The sequence below is a fragment of the Canis lupus genome, chromosome 36 (genome assembly GCF_011100685.1).
Source record: "Canis lupus familiaris isolate Mischka breed German Shepherd chromosome 36, alternate assembly UU_Cfam_GSD_1.0, whole genome shotgun sequence".
Taxonomy (NCBI): Eukaryota; Metazoa; Chordata; class Mammalia; order Carnivora; family Canidae; genus Canis; species Canis lupus.
The window spans coordinates 22,237,692-22,251,943 of NC_049257.1; the positions used below are offsets into that span (position 1 = coordinate 22,237,692).

Here is a 14,252-nt window from a genome sequence, read left to right on the forward strand (position 1 = left end):
AGCTTTGAGAATTAATCTCTAATATGTGTTATCACAAGGAGTAATCAGACTTGAATTTTATAAGCTTGGTACCTTTGGACTTGTGCCCTGCACACAGTTTATGTAGAAGGGAAAACAACCCTGTACAGTTTCTTAATTAAATAAGGTTGTGTTGTCACTTGGTTAACTTCTTGGTTTTTGAATAAAATAACATATTAGTCACCTGCAAATTCGGAATTTGAATGTGATGATATAAATCTTTCTGTCCTAATCAATTTTTTGAAGCTGTATTCAAATAATGATGCCTAACATTTCTGACTTCAGGAACTATCAGAGATGATTGATTATATCTGAACCACATATTGATAAAGTGCTAATATTTAATCAGCGTGGCCAGCCCCTACCCCCCCGAAGGTTATGGAAAGCCCTGCACTTTGTCATGGTTGCTGTCTTTTTTAAAGTTGCACAGAATGTCCATACGAACATTCTTTAGAGTCTCAAAACAAGCCAAAACCTTTATTCTGTGACATTGCATATACATTGTGTGAAATGCACACTTTTGTGCCAAAGGAACAATAATAGATTCATTTCTTACAAAGTACGTATAAATAGTAGTTCTACAAGTTTCACTTTTAACTCACACTTATTGTGTGCAGCGAGCTAAGGTCCAGTCCTTGCTTCTCAGACTTGACACAGTCTGGTAGGGGAAATAGGTGTGAGCAACAGGTAAGACCAAGACTGCTGTTTACCAGTAGAATTGACCAGAGTATCAGGTGTGATAAGTTGCTTCTTCCTAGCAGAGATCAGCAAAGGCATTGGGAGTTGTGGTCTTGAGCTAGATTTTGAAGGATGTAGAGGCAAAGGGAAAAGGGATGAATGAAGTGGGAAAAATGGTCCTTGGGCCAAGGTCTGATTTACATAGGTTGGCAACAAAGCACGCACATAATTTGGGAATTCCTCAGGTATGGTGAGCAAGATTCACCTGCCTTCTCCCCACCTCTGCTGCCGGACTGGGGGAAACAGAGAGGAAAGCATGATTTTACCCTGGGGTCATCTGTTCTTTGACCTTCCCACTTCCCTTACAGGATGGTAAGACGTTATGGAGAATAAGACTAGGGAAGAGGAATGGGTGTGGGTGAAAGAAAAGAGCCTACAAGGTAGCACAGTGGTCTCCTTGCCATATTTTTCTTCTTTCTTTTTCTTTTTTTAGTGTTCTCTCCTTTTCCAAAGCTTGGCAGAGTCCATCATAGAAAAGAGCAAAGAAAAGTGGGCAGGGGATTTCCTGCAGCTGACCATATTCAGTCTACCTATAATGATATGGGATTAAAGAGCATGGATTGAGTAGTGTTTGCAGAAAATAAACAGGTATCATTCTGAGCATACAAACTAATCTTGATAGATCCTGACTTTAGTTCTAGGTCATCATCACAGTCATCAATTAAATTTTTAGGACCTATAAGATGCATGGAATTGTCCTAAATAAAATTTAAGACTTATAAGATGCATGGAATTGTCTTACAACATAGATTGAAACCAAAAAATTTTATTTTTTGTAGAGGTGTAGGCAGGTTTAAAACAATCCCCCATACATGCATTTGTTTTCCCAGAAAAATGGTATTTATAGGAGCAATCACAGCATGGGATCCTGAGTAGACATCAATCTTTTGCTCTTCCATGAAGTCATTGTCTTTAAGAATATGTGTGTGTGTGCATTTGTTTTTTCCTTTTCCATAAGTCAAAAGAGAAAACCTAAAACCAAGTAAAAGAAGAGGCTTGAAAAATCATCAAACCTGGGCAGTAATTTTTAAAGCTACTTTGTGAATAAACAAACCTACCAGAGTTTTAGGCTTGAAGGAAAAAAACTATGTTGCATTTCAGGATCAGCTCCTACTTTGGAGTACTTGTCAGCTCGCTGGCTCTTTCCTTCTTCTTCTTCCTTCTTCCTTCTTCCTTCTTTCTTCTTCCTTCTCCTCCTTCTTCTCCTTCTCCAAAATGAACATATTTTATTTCCTCAAAATATTCTTTGCTTTTGGAGAAATAATGTCAAATTGAAAACTGTGTTCTTTGATAGTATAATCAGCTCTTTCTGCTAGAGGATTGTTCTAGAAGTTTGGCAGTTGTGTTCTATATGACAAATTACAGACTATTGATGAGTCTCTATCAGGGCACGGTGATAGTATATTTATATGCTCATCTGGTGAAATCACTTCATACTTAGTGGTTTTAAAAATTAAGGTTTCAAGGTGCCTGGGTGGCTCAGTCGGTTAGGCCTCTGACTTGATCTCGGCCCAGGTCTCGAGCTCACAGTCATGAATTCAAGCCCTGTATCTGGCTCTGTGCTGAGTGTAGAGCTTACTTAGATAAATACATACATACTGAAGTATACAGTTCATTGAAGGGTTAAACATGTTTCTGGAAAATATGCTTTGTCACCTTTTAGAAAATATTTGCCATATAAATTGAGAGTTTTCTTACTCCAGGTTCTGGGTAAGATGTAAATTATGAATGTTACTGATGGCTGATGAGTTCAGTGGCTACATCTTTGAGATTATGAAAGATTGAGCAAAGGAGGTAAAGATCTGAGACATCATCCCTTATGAACTCTTTCTCCTCAAACGATAAGTTGGAAGGAATTTTCTGATTGGTCATTGGCAGCCCCCTGTGAAGCTCATGAACTTTCTGTGGACTCGTACCATATGAGTATAATCTCTCTTTTTCAGTTTTACCTCTGGCTGCAAAACAGCAAGAGAAAGAAATCAAGGAGCCACTGCTGTCATTGACCGGATCACCCCAGCATGGTCAGTAGACAGACTTGAGTCCCAGAGAAAAAGCTGCTGGCTTCTGAGGATAAACCACTTTGAACAGCTTTTACCTTAACCTCGACCTTGAAGACTTTGACTCCTGGTTCCAAGGTGAGTTAGGAGAACACAAATTTAAGATCAGCAACAGGGTTGGATTAGGCAGTGCTTAATAATTACAGCAAAAGATAAGTGAGACATTACCAAATCACAGGAAGGTGTTTCTTTAAATATTCTTCTATGTGTATATCAGACCTTACGAGTAATCCTGGTTATGTTTAGGCATCTTGATAAAAAGTTTTGCTGGATTTGTTTTTTTTAAAAGATAGGAAGTAGAAAACCGTTCCAAAATATTTAATCTTTTTGTATCTGCGGTCTGGCATCACGTGGAAATAAGATACTGCCCTTCCCTTCTGGAGTAATAAAGCTGCAGAGATAAGTCTACAAAATGAAATGTTAACTCTGCTTGCATTATATGCGTATATGCACATACATCCATGCATACACACAGTCTTAAAATGATTCCATTGTTTGGAATCTGTCACAGAGATTTTTTTTTCCCAGGAGACTGAAATAATTAATATGGTATCAGCAGTGCTTCCTATGGGGGCTCCTTGTCATCTCTGATATTTACAGTTATTATTTTCAGAGCCACTTCACACATGCTAGTTGATATCTTAGGCTCAGTGACTTTGGTCTTCACAATTTAGACACATTCCTCCCTGTTACACAAAGCTTTCTACTTTCTTGAGGTCAGTGAGGCCGAGTGGGAGGGTGTACCAGTTGAGTTCTTGGGGGCTCTCATAAGTTATGCATCCACTACACAAACTCTTACTTGCCCTGGGGCGCAGGGGTGGTGGTGGTGATAACTCAGACATCTGTAATTTGGGAAACACCCCATATATTCTCATACCACTCCTCCCCTTTCCTTGTATGGACTGGTGCCTCTTGGTAGAGCAGAAACCAAGGCTCCATAATTTAGTGTAATCACAGTTATGTGAGAAGCTTTCTGTTTATTACTGCATTATTTAAAATTACATTTTAGACTCTACAGTGGATTGTAGATCAAATTTTAGACTATAATCTTCTTAAACTGTAAACATTTTCTTCTTTAAAATTGAATTAATTGCCAACATTGGACAATCTGGAAACTTCACAGAAAAATCAGATACCTGGCTTCTCTTGGAAGACTAAAAATCTGGTCTTTTAAGTATTCTAAGGCCTGAAGCTTGCTAATCTTTACCATTCCGTAAGTATTTAATCCAACTGGCCTTAGCAGATTTATGTTACCTGCCTGGCACCTGTAGGCTTTCGCCATCGTTGTCTGCTTGAGGTGTCAATTTCTCCTTCCTTTCATGAAATCACTTTGTGCACTTTACACATAACATGCTGTTAGTCTTTATTCTGGTTTGGCATTTTATTACTTTATATAAAATCTGTGTATTTTGAAAATGATGGTTTTCTGAGGTTAAGCCGACCCCTCCCAGACCTGCCTCTGAAGAAGGAAGACTTTACCAAAATCAGACTGGTCCATTTTTCTTAGTTTGGAAATCTGATTTGCATAGTGATAAGGCTTGAATCATTTTTTCCAGACCTTGATGTTGTCATTTCAGAGTGATTTTTTTTAAAGATTTTATTTATTTATTCATGAAAGACACACTGAGAGAGAAGCAGAGACACAGGCAGAGGGAGAAGCAGGCTCCATGCAGGGAGTCCGACACGGGACTCGATCCCAGGACTCCAGGATCATGCCCTGGGCCGAAGGCAGATGCCCAACTGCTAAGCCACCCAGTGTCCCTTCAGAGTGATATTTTATGACCCCAGAGTTTCAGTGCCTGATCTTACTGGTTTTGTCCCTGGGAGGCAAAACCAATTCATTGATTTGGCTTCTTTCTTCAATGATACCCATTGGGATTAGAGTCCATTTACTAGCCCCACCCCACTCAGTCTGGACACCAGAGTGATTCAGTGAGCAAGATGCTGTGCCATCTTCCTGTGTAGAACTTTTGACATTGAGAAATCTTACCATCAGAATCAGATAGTCCTCAAGCAGTGGGATGTAGCCAGTCACAAAGTGTGTCTTTATGCATCTTATATCATTGTATATTGTTGGAAACGGAGCCACTTACAGAGATGTTCTTGTTAATACGATATTGAATCAAACTTTTATACAGTAATAAAGAACTTTAACCACAAAGGCATTTCAAATCCTAGGGTCCTTTTCAGTCCATATTAGCAAACCTCAGACATTAATTATTTGATCAGAGTTTACAGATGGAGGAAACTGACTTGATCCCCAAAGAGCGGTTCTTGTCCCAACTCTTCATTTACCTTTAAATGTTACTGAACTAGATTTTTAGGCCTCAGGATATTGATTTATAATGTTGAAGCAAGCAAGAAAGAAGGCCGGCTGGTTTGGATGTTTATTTTGGGTGGTTTCATATCCTGGCTGCATTACTTTGCTCTGTCTCCGGGAGTTTCTTAGGCCAGCAATCCCTAGGATCTCCTGATATTTGACCACAAGCAAAGATGAACATCAGATTTAAGTTCATGGAAATAAAGTAAATGGAAATTTGTTCCCACACATATTTGCTGAGTTGTGAGTTGACTCTGAGACAGAAATTAAACTCCTCTTTAAAAAAGAAAATGTGGGCAATTAGCATCTCATTTCCTTCACGAAATGTGTTTGTGTTGTTCTTTGACACAGGAATTAGTTTGTATGCATGATACTCAGGAAAGATTTCAGAAAGCCCCCTTTCTCCCTTTTTCTTGGAGTTCCTGTTATCACCTCCCCATTCCTTTTCACTTAACTCACTTAACCAGGACTGAGAAAATGGAGTGAAGAGTGCTTAGAAGCCATTACTGATTCATAAAACAGGTTGAAAAGTCTTGAAAAAGGTAAACTCAGTAAATCAGCTAACCAGTCAGCAAATATAACATGGGTAGAGGAGAAAGCGTGTTCAACTCTTCGCTGATGTTTGCTCCCTTTTATCTGTTCTGTGGATTGTAAGACTCCTCCCTTGGGTAGTGGAAATGGAGACGGTATCCAATGAGAATTGACCACGCCGAGGTCATTTTACCTACCCTTTGCTTCCTCTCCTGGGCTTCTCCTCCTCTTCTGTATCCTGCTTGAAGGAGGCCTTTTTTGGTCCGCAGGCATCTAATTCTGAAGAGCTGAGGGGGTCTGGGGGAAGGCCGGTAGCCAGATCTTCTCTACAGGGAAGAAGAATGAGAAGACCTCAAAATTTCCTTTTCACAGTGCTCATAAGAATGGAAACAAAGGACCAGGAAAGAGTCTTGATCCAGGGATAAAGACTGTGCCTTAGACCAGTCCACCCCCTGTATGTTGTTTTTCTTGTTTCTGTATGTGAGGTTTTTTGAAAAATGATCATCCCAAAATCTGAAAAATTTACACCAGTTTTGAAAAATAAGTTCTGGGCAGCCCCGGTGGCTCAGCAGTTTAGCGCCGCCTTCGGCCCAGGGTAGGATCTTGGGGTCCCAGGATCCAGTCTCATGTTGGGCTCCCTGCATGGAGCCTGCTTCTCCCTCTGCCTGTGTCTCTGCCTCTCTCTCTCTGTCTCTCTGTCTCTCTCTCTCTCTGTCTCTCATGAATAAATAAATAAAATCTTAAAAAAAATTATGTGTTAAATACAATATTAACAGTATACTTTTTTTCCCCACTTAATGACTTCTTCCTTCCCACTTTTACTGGATATGTATTCATCTGTTCCTCCCCCCTTTTATTCTGAGGTTACTGGAAGTAGATATGTATTTGGATCAACTAGTATTTGACCCTGAAATACAGTCATCCAGGAAAAGCAAAGTATGTGCTTAATACTAACCTTTTGGTAGACAATTTCAGAGTTGGTACTTTAGTTTCTTCCAAGAGTGAGCAAAGATATTTCTTTGTTTTTTGGGGTTTCCTTTCTCCTTGAGTATCATCGTAAATTCATGGCTTTTAAAAATATTTATTATGTCTAATTAATTACAGTGTTTGTTTTTGTTTTTGTTTTTGTTTTTTTCCTGGTTGCTCAAGTAATACCTTCTCTGTTCATTGGGATTCCCTTCAAGTTGGCTCCTGTGTATACATATAGAAAAGAGAGCTTATCATAAAAGAATCACAATGAATTTTCACAGACTGACCATTTTCCATATTATCAGCGACCAGATCAAGGTACAGAACATCCTGGAAGCATTCCTGTCCCATTAATTTCTTGACCCTGCTTTTCGGTACAACAGGATGACCCGAGCTCCTCTTGTGCATTTCATATCCCAGTCGAAGTATCAGCCGTTCCAAGAAGCCCTGGTTCTTTTTAATCGTTAATGGAATTTAGAAACTACAGTCTGGGTGTTAGGAGGGCTCATTCTTATGGGTTTTCACCATTTCTAGGCTTAGAAGAGCCTAGGGCAGAGTAGAAACTACATACATTTAAAAATAAAACATAGGAGTTTATACTGATTTTTTTCAAGTTAAGTTTACGGAGTTTTAATATTATTTGATTTTATATTTGTATCTCTTTTCTCTTACACTAAAATCTTGGTTCAAAATAAGATTACAAACTTACTTGCTTTGTTCCTTAAGTACATAAAACAGTTTCAGATGAATAAGCTCAGCATTACTATACTTCTTACTGTATTTTTATGCAGAAAAAAATCTAGAGTTTTATTCGTCTTTTATTATCATTATTTTTGGTCTTTCAAAACTTCTGCTTGAGGTTCGAAGACGAATTTTTCCTTCGACTTCATTTTTAGTATTCGTGTCGCTATGTTTCTTGCCAGTGAAATTCAGTCTACTAAATCTTTAGTTCACCAGATCACTTGAGGTTTTTGTCACTCATTACATCATAAGCAGGAAATGTTCCAGGAATGACAGATTATTGTACTCTTTGGACGGTATCGATTTGTGCTACGTTGGATGTATTTATTAGTGCCAACCCTTCCTCTACAGTGCGGGGTCCCGAGATAGAAGAAAGACATTCTAAGTGAGGTGGATAGCCTGAAAGTGCCCCATTTTTGTCTTCTTGTTTCTTTTTATTTGATAAATGGATATTTTATCTGTGTGTATTTTAGAATGCCTTCTTTCTCCCTTGGTCAAGTGACCAAGTGCTTTGATATTTGGACACATTTTGTAATATTTGACCCTGGGAGAAATGTAAGTGTTCATAGAGAATATGGGGATAGATAGCCTCTCCCACCTCCCTCCCTCCCATCCTTCCCTTCTGCCGAACATCTATCCTTCCTTTCCCTTTCCTACACCCAGGTAATTCCTGGACCCTGAGCTGAGCACTGAGCAAGGGAGGCAGCCTCACTCTCCGTTTTGTCTTTTAAAACTTTTCGCCTCTCCCCTCAAAATGTCTTACTCCCAAACCACCGCCATAAGGTTGGAATCCAGTATTTGAGTTCTTCCGAATATACTTTTAGCTACAGAAGAATGATTAATACTGTACTTAGTCCAACTTTGAGGTTGCTTTAAAGTCTCTTTATAGACTTTTCACATGAGCTGAGTAATGCTCGGAGGTACTGTGTGTTGTAAACCAACGAGACACATCTACTTTGAAAAGTTTGGCTTTCAGAGAACAAGAATGTATCGGGAGTAGTAACAATTCTAAACTTTTCCCCAGTAAGAAAAGATTTCAAAGATGATGGCCTAACACATGGGCTCCCCTAAATGTCCCTCTGTACGGCTGGTGGTAGGCTTTTAAAGTTTCGAGATTTCAGAAACAATGACTATTTAAATAGTTTTATCCTGTGTGTATCACCTCTCCTACATCTGAAGTGTTCACTCACGTATGTAGGCTTTCATCCATTCATTTAGTCATCCCTGTAGCAAAGTCTCTTGAGCATCTGTCTACCCAGTATGCTGCAGTCACTACTTCGGGCCTGGGGATTATAACGGGGAGAGCAGGAATCATAGCCAGTGAAGGCTCTGAGGACAGATCATAAGCCAATAAACAAATAATGTAACTATTGAGTGACAAAAGTGTGAAGGAAATAAAAAGAATATTGTGCTAGAACGTGATGGAGATTGTGCCCATTTGGAGGTGACATGAGCTGAGAACTTAAAAGTTTTGCTGACTGCATGTTCAGGGTTTGAGTCCTGAATTTGAAAGCATGGTGCAGTTTATTTAAACAATACCTACAAATTTGGCATGTGAATTTATTTCCAAATGTTTTATTTTTCTCAACTGGCACTTTAAGGTTAAAATCTCTTGTTTTGTCAGCTTCTAAAAACTGGAGGAAGTCCTAGTTAAAGAGTATATGGGAACTCGTGGTGGTATATTTGTAACTTATCCCAAAATAAAACATTCCAAAGGAAAAAACTGAAATAGGCTAAAATACCAAAGTTGATAGTAAATCGAGCACAGTGTTTTTTTGATTCACAAAGATGAAGTAGCCAGATTTACGCAGAAAGAGACTGTGAGGGGGGAGTGGCGTGTGTTGAGAATTTATTACTTAGATGCTCTGGTACTTGGCCATTACTCATTTTTGGACTAGACCAATTTTTTCCTTTTTTAAATCTTTCATATTATCTTTTTAAAGTTCAGAAATGTGACAAAACTTACAAATAAAGTTAATTTAATTTAATTTTTTCTTTTTTCTTTTTTTTTTTTTTTTTTAATTTTTTATTTATTTATGATAGTCACAGAGAGAGAGAGAGAGAGGCAGAGACACAGGCAGAGGGAGAAGCAGGCTCCATGCACCGGGAGCCTGACGTGGGATTCGATCCCGGGTCTCCAGGATCGCGCCCTGGGCCAAAGGCAGGCGCTAAACCACTGCGCCACCCAGGGATCCCTCTTTTTTCTTTTTTAAAAAGATTATTTATTTATTCATGAGCGACACAGAGAGAGAGGCAGAGACACAGGCAGAGGGAGAAGCATCCATGCAGGGAGCCTGATGTGGGACTCGATCCTGGGACCCTGGGATCACGCCCTGGACCGAAGGCAGACGCTCAACCGCTGAGCGTCCCAACATTTTTCCTTTTTTAAAAATAATTTATGCATTTTCTTGAAATACTCTTGTACTACCTAGGATGTTATCTTTCAGGTGAATAGTAGCAAATCTTTTTCGTGCCAGGCCTTTTGATAAGTGGCATCCTAGATAGACATTTACTCTGATCAAAGCAATCTTTATCTTATTAGTATTTTTCAATATGTATATTTCTAAACATAAGTATCTTTTACATGTTAGGGGAGATAGGGAAATCTGAAGTTGGCAAGAAGGCATTAAAATCAGAATCTCTTTTGTGAATGCTTCGCCAGCTATAGTGTGGATTAATAGAACTGCCATGGGAAGCTGTTTGAGAGTCTACAATTTTAAAAGTTCTTTGCAGTGTCTGGTCCCTGGGAACGCTTCCTAATCTTCCATAATCTAGTTCAAGGATCAGCAAGTTATAGGCCCATAGGGCAAACCTGGCTTTATAAATTAGATTTTATTGGATAGCCACACTTATTCATGTGCATATTTTCTTTCTGTGGCTGCTTTTCTAATACGATGGCAGTGTTGAGTAGCTGCAGTGAGACTGAATAGCTCATAAAGCCTAAAATATTTTGTCTGGCTTTGCCCTTTATGTGAAAAGTTCACTGACCTCTGATGGAGTCAGACAGTGACTGGGTTATCTGTCCATTTCTGAATTTGGTATCCAAAAAAGTTTGCAGTCACAAGGATTAGTAGAGTCCTGTTGATTCATGATAGAACTTGTTGCTTTATTTTCTTATACATAATGGAGATACTGTGTGTGTAGTAAAAATGGTTTTTCACTAGCTTTCTAAAGCTTTTAGTAATTTTAGTAGTGTAAAGGCCATTTATATAAAGTGTAAGGTGCTAGACACTTTATCACTTGAAATTCGTATTATAATTTTTTTTAGTTTCTGAGGAAAATTTTTGAAATAATTTCTTTATTTTTGAGGTTTTAGATCTCTTACTTGGGAGTGACTCTGTGTCTAATACTATAGTATTATTCCCTAGTGTTACTGTTAGGTCAGTGAAGAACAAGGTCCGGTTGGCTACCCAGAGCCAGGCTCGTTGAAATAGAGCCAGGCTGTTGAAACCTTACTGGTTTTGACCCACTAGCATGGACAAGCTCAAGAATTTGCATTTGAAACAAGTTCCCAGGTAGCATGTTGGTCCTGGGACCACCTTGCAAAACCTGTGTCTACTAGACAGTTAGCATTGGCATTTCCCAGGCTTGGGATTTGGGGAAAAGTAGCTTTGTTTTTCATCTCAATTTGGTATCGAGTGACATAGTAAAACTTCCTTTGAATTCCTTAAACTTCCACTCATCCTGTGACAGGACTCACTAATGAACCAGATACCATTTTACTACTTTTTTCCTGTTCTCCAGCCCCAAACTTCTGTTGCTATTGCTGCCTGTCCTCACTGCTCTTGGGTTTTTCTTTAGGAAAAAAAGTGAGGGGGCACCTGGGTGGCTCAGTTCATTGAACTTCAGACTCTCAATTTTACCTCAGGTCATGATCTCAGGGTTGTGAGATTGAGCCCCACGTCTGGCTCCCTACTCAACGTGCAGTCTGCTGGAGGTTCTCTCTCCCTCTCCCTCTGCCCCTCCCCTCCTGCATTCTTCTTCTCTCTCTCAAATTAATGAATGAATGAATGAATGAATGAATGAATAAATAAATAAATAAATAAATAAATAAATAAATAAATAAATAAATCTTTTTAAAAAGTCCCTTTACTGTTGTTTTCAGGGGAGTTTTGTGGTGAAATAGATCCTGTATTCAGTCTGCCGGCTTTATCCCAATATATGTGTGTATTTTATTTTTAAAGATTTGTTTATTTATTTTAGAGAAAGAGGGAGAGAGCCCCCTGGAGGAGGGGCAGAAAGAGAGGGAGAGAAAGTGTTAAGTAGGCTCCTTGCTGAGCACAGAACTCGAGGTGGGGGTGGAGGGCTTCATCTCATGACCCTGAGATCATCACCTGAGTGGAAACCAAAAGTTGGACGCCTGACTGCACCACCCAGGTATGTGTGTGTGTGTGTGTGTGTGTGTGTGTGTATTTTAAAGTACTTCTTTCTTTTTTGATTCCTGTAAAATCCCATGAGGTCAGTTGGGTGCTGAAGTATCTTCCCTGCATAAAGGAAACAAAGGTCCTGAGACGCAAGATCTTGTGATCTGCTGCAAAAGGAATGCTTAAGCTCAAGTGTTTTGATATCCATTTCTTTGTTAATTATAACATACTATAAATTTGACACTATCTGGACCTCAAGTGTAGTTTATAAAACCATTACTATTCACTTTGTATCAGTTTCAATTATTTTTGATACTAAAGTAATCTCAAGTCTCTCATTTGATCATTCTCTTATAAGTGTAGGCTTATTATTTTTAATATGGATCTGCCCCAGATCCATTTATAGACATAAACTGGTATATCATTTCTACTTTGTGCATTTTTGTTAAATTATGCATTTCCCCCCAAAACACTCTTGATCCTTTGATGGCAAATTAGCAAACCTTTTTCATAGGGCTTTTTATAAAATAGTGTCATGGTTCAAATGAGCCTCAAAATTGGTACTCAAGACTTAGGGGGCCTGAACCTGCTCATGGAGGAAACTGATGCTCCATGGAGGATACCGTGTGTCCTCAGGTCTGCTTCCCACACAGTCATTTGGCAAGGGAGGCATAATAATAACCATTTTGCACAAATTATGCATTTACTTCTCAGAATTTCATGAGATAGATGTTTTTATTCCTGTTTTATAGATGAGGAAACTGAGGCACAGAGAAATTGAGGTTTCATAGCTAGGAAATAGCAGAGTTGGGATTGGTTTCAGACCTAGGCAATCCATGGTTTTTGTTTTGTTTGTTTGTTTGTTTGTTTGTTTGTTTGTTTTGGGGGGGGTTTTAGTGTAAAAATAAGAGGAAAAAACAGCACAAGATATGTGCAGTGGAGTACTGGCAATGGTCTAAAAATCAACTCCCTAAAGAAAGGGAGGGGATGCTGATTTGCATGGCCTACATACTCTCCCCATGGCCAATTTCAGGTTCCCAAGAGGATGTCTCGGAAGGCTGGTCTGGTAAGAGATGTACCCAGTGGGCTCCTGAGCCTGTGTCAGCCAGCTCCAGCTCACACTAGGTGTGTGCGAAGATTACCACACCCCAATTAAATGAGTACAGGAGGCTGAAGAGCCTGGGGCCCGGCAGCAAATCCTCCGTTATTGTCAGCTGTTCCTTCTCTCCTGTGGCGATGAATGAGCAATAATTGAAACCAGCACTCATCTGAGTGCCCACTGCAAACAGAAGTATGAGCCCCCTGATATGTGGGTAAAGGTCTACATAAACCTTGCTATTCTGGGGAAATGACGGCTTTTATAAGATTCTGCTAAAGCCTCCTAATCATGCAACATTTGTGATTTAGGGAGATAATGGCTAGTGAATTAGGTAGATAGCAGGTGCAGTCATTGTCTGCAGCCAGGCTAATTCATCTGTGTTTTGAAAGAATTACACTACTGCCTCTATTCCTATTCCTAATGTGTGACTGAGCACCAGGAAGAACAGAACAGATAATGCCCCAGGCCTCAAGAGTACCATTAGCAGCTTGGTGGGTCTTTTTTTAGGACAACCAGGAGGTTTTCTCTTGGGAGTGTTGAACTTTGTACAGTCTTTCTCTCTAACTGCTGAACAGATAGGGAACTCCAATCTGCAAATCATTTGGATTATTTTGGGCTCTCTTCGGGCAAATATAATAAAATCCAAGAACTGGCATGAGGGTGGTATCTCAGGCAGGCTGTGAGCACAATCAGCTGTATTTAATGTTTGTAATGGAGGGCTTACGTCTTAACTGAAATGATAAGCCCAGTAAACAATCTGGTTTTTGTGGCCCATGAAATCAGACTGCAATGATGAAAGTGGCATGCCCCCCCCCAACAAAGATTGTACAGAATCAGTACAGATACAGTGCAGTGCATAGTCAAGAATATATGTATGCACAAATACAGGAGCAATGCAGATTGAGGTGGCAATTCTAATAGATTAAGAAATATTTTATTTAAAAAAAGGAAACCCAGGTACAGAAATAGTACAAAATTAATGTCTGTATGTAATGAAAGTCGTTATTGGTGACAACACAGGGACTTCTTTATTGTTGTAAAATATAAAATGTACCATTTGAACAGGTTATTTTTAAAGATTCAGTTATTTATTCATGAGAGACACTCAGAGAGAGGCAGAGACACAGGCAGAGGGAGAAGCAGGCTCCCTGCGGGGAGCCCAATGTGGAACTCCATCTAGGGACCCCGGGATCACCACCTGAACCGAAGGCAGGCGCCTAACCACTGGGCCACCCAGGCGTCCCCATTTGAAAAAACTTTTTTTTTTTTAATTTTTAAAAAAGTTTTCATTTCAGAGGCATTAAATACATTCTAAGTGTTCTATAACCACCCCCACAGCTATGGTCTGGATGTTTGGGTTCCCTCAAAACTTATATGTTGAAATCCTAATTCCTCAGGTGACAGTATTAGGAAGT

General features: G+C 39.4%; 1 protein-coding gene across 14 annotated transcripts in view; it reads left to right on the top strand.

Annotated features, from left to right (window-relative positions):
- The window catches only part of OSBPL6 (oxysterol binding protein like 6), a 151,346-nt gene that overhangs the window by 32,484 nt on the left and 104,610 nt on the right, over positions 1–14,252 (top strand). For all 14 annotated transcript variants that reach the window (XM_038584953.1, XR_005384790.1, XM_038584955.1 and 11 more), the window contains one exon: positions 2,700–2,891. The gene's annotated coding sequence lies outside the window, so the exon portion shown is untranslated. Of the gene's footprint in view, positions 1–2,699; positions 2,892–14,252 lie in introns of those variants that run through there.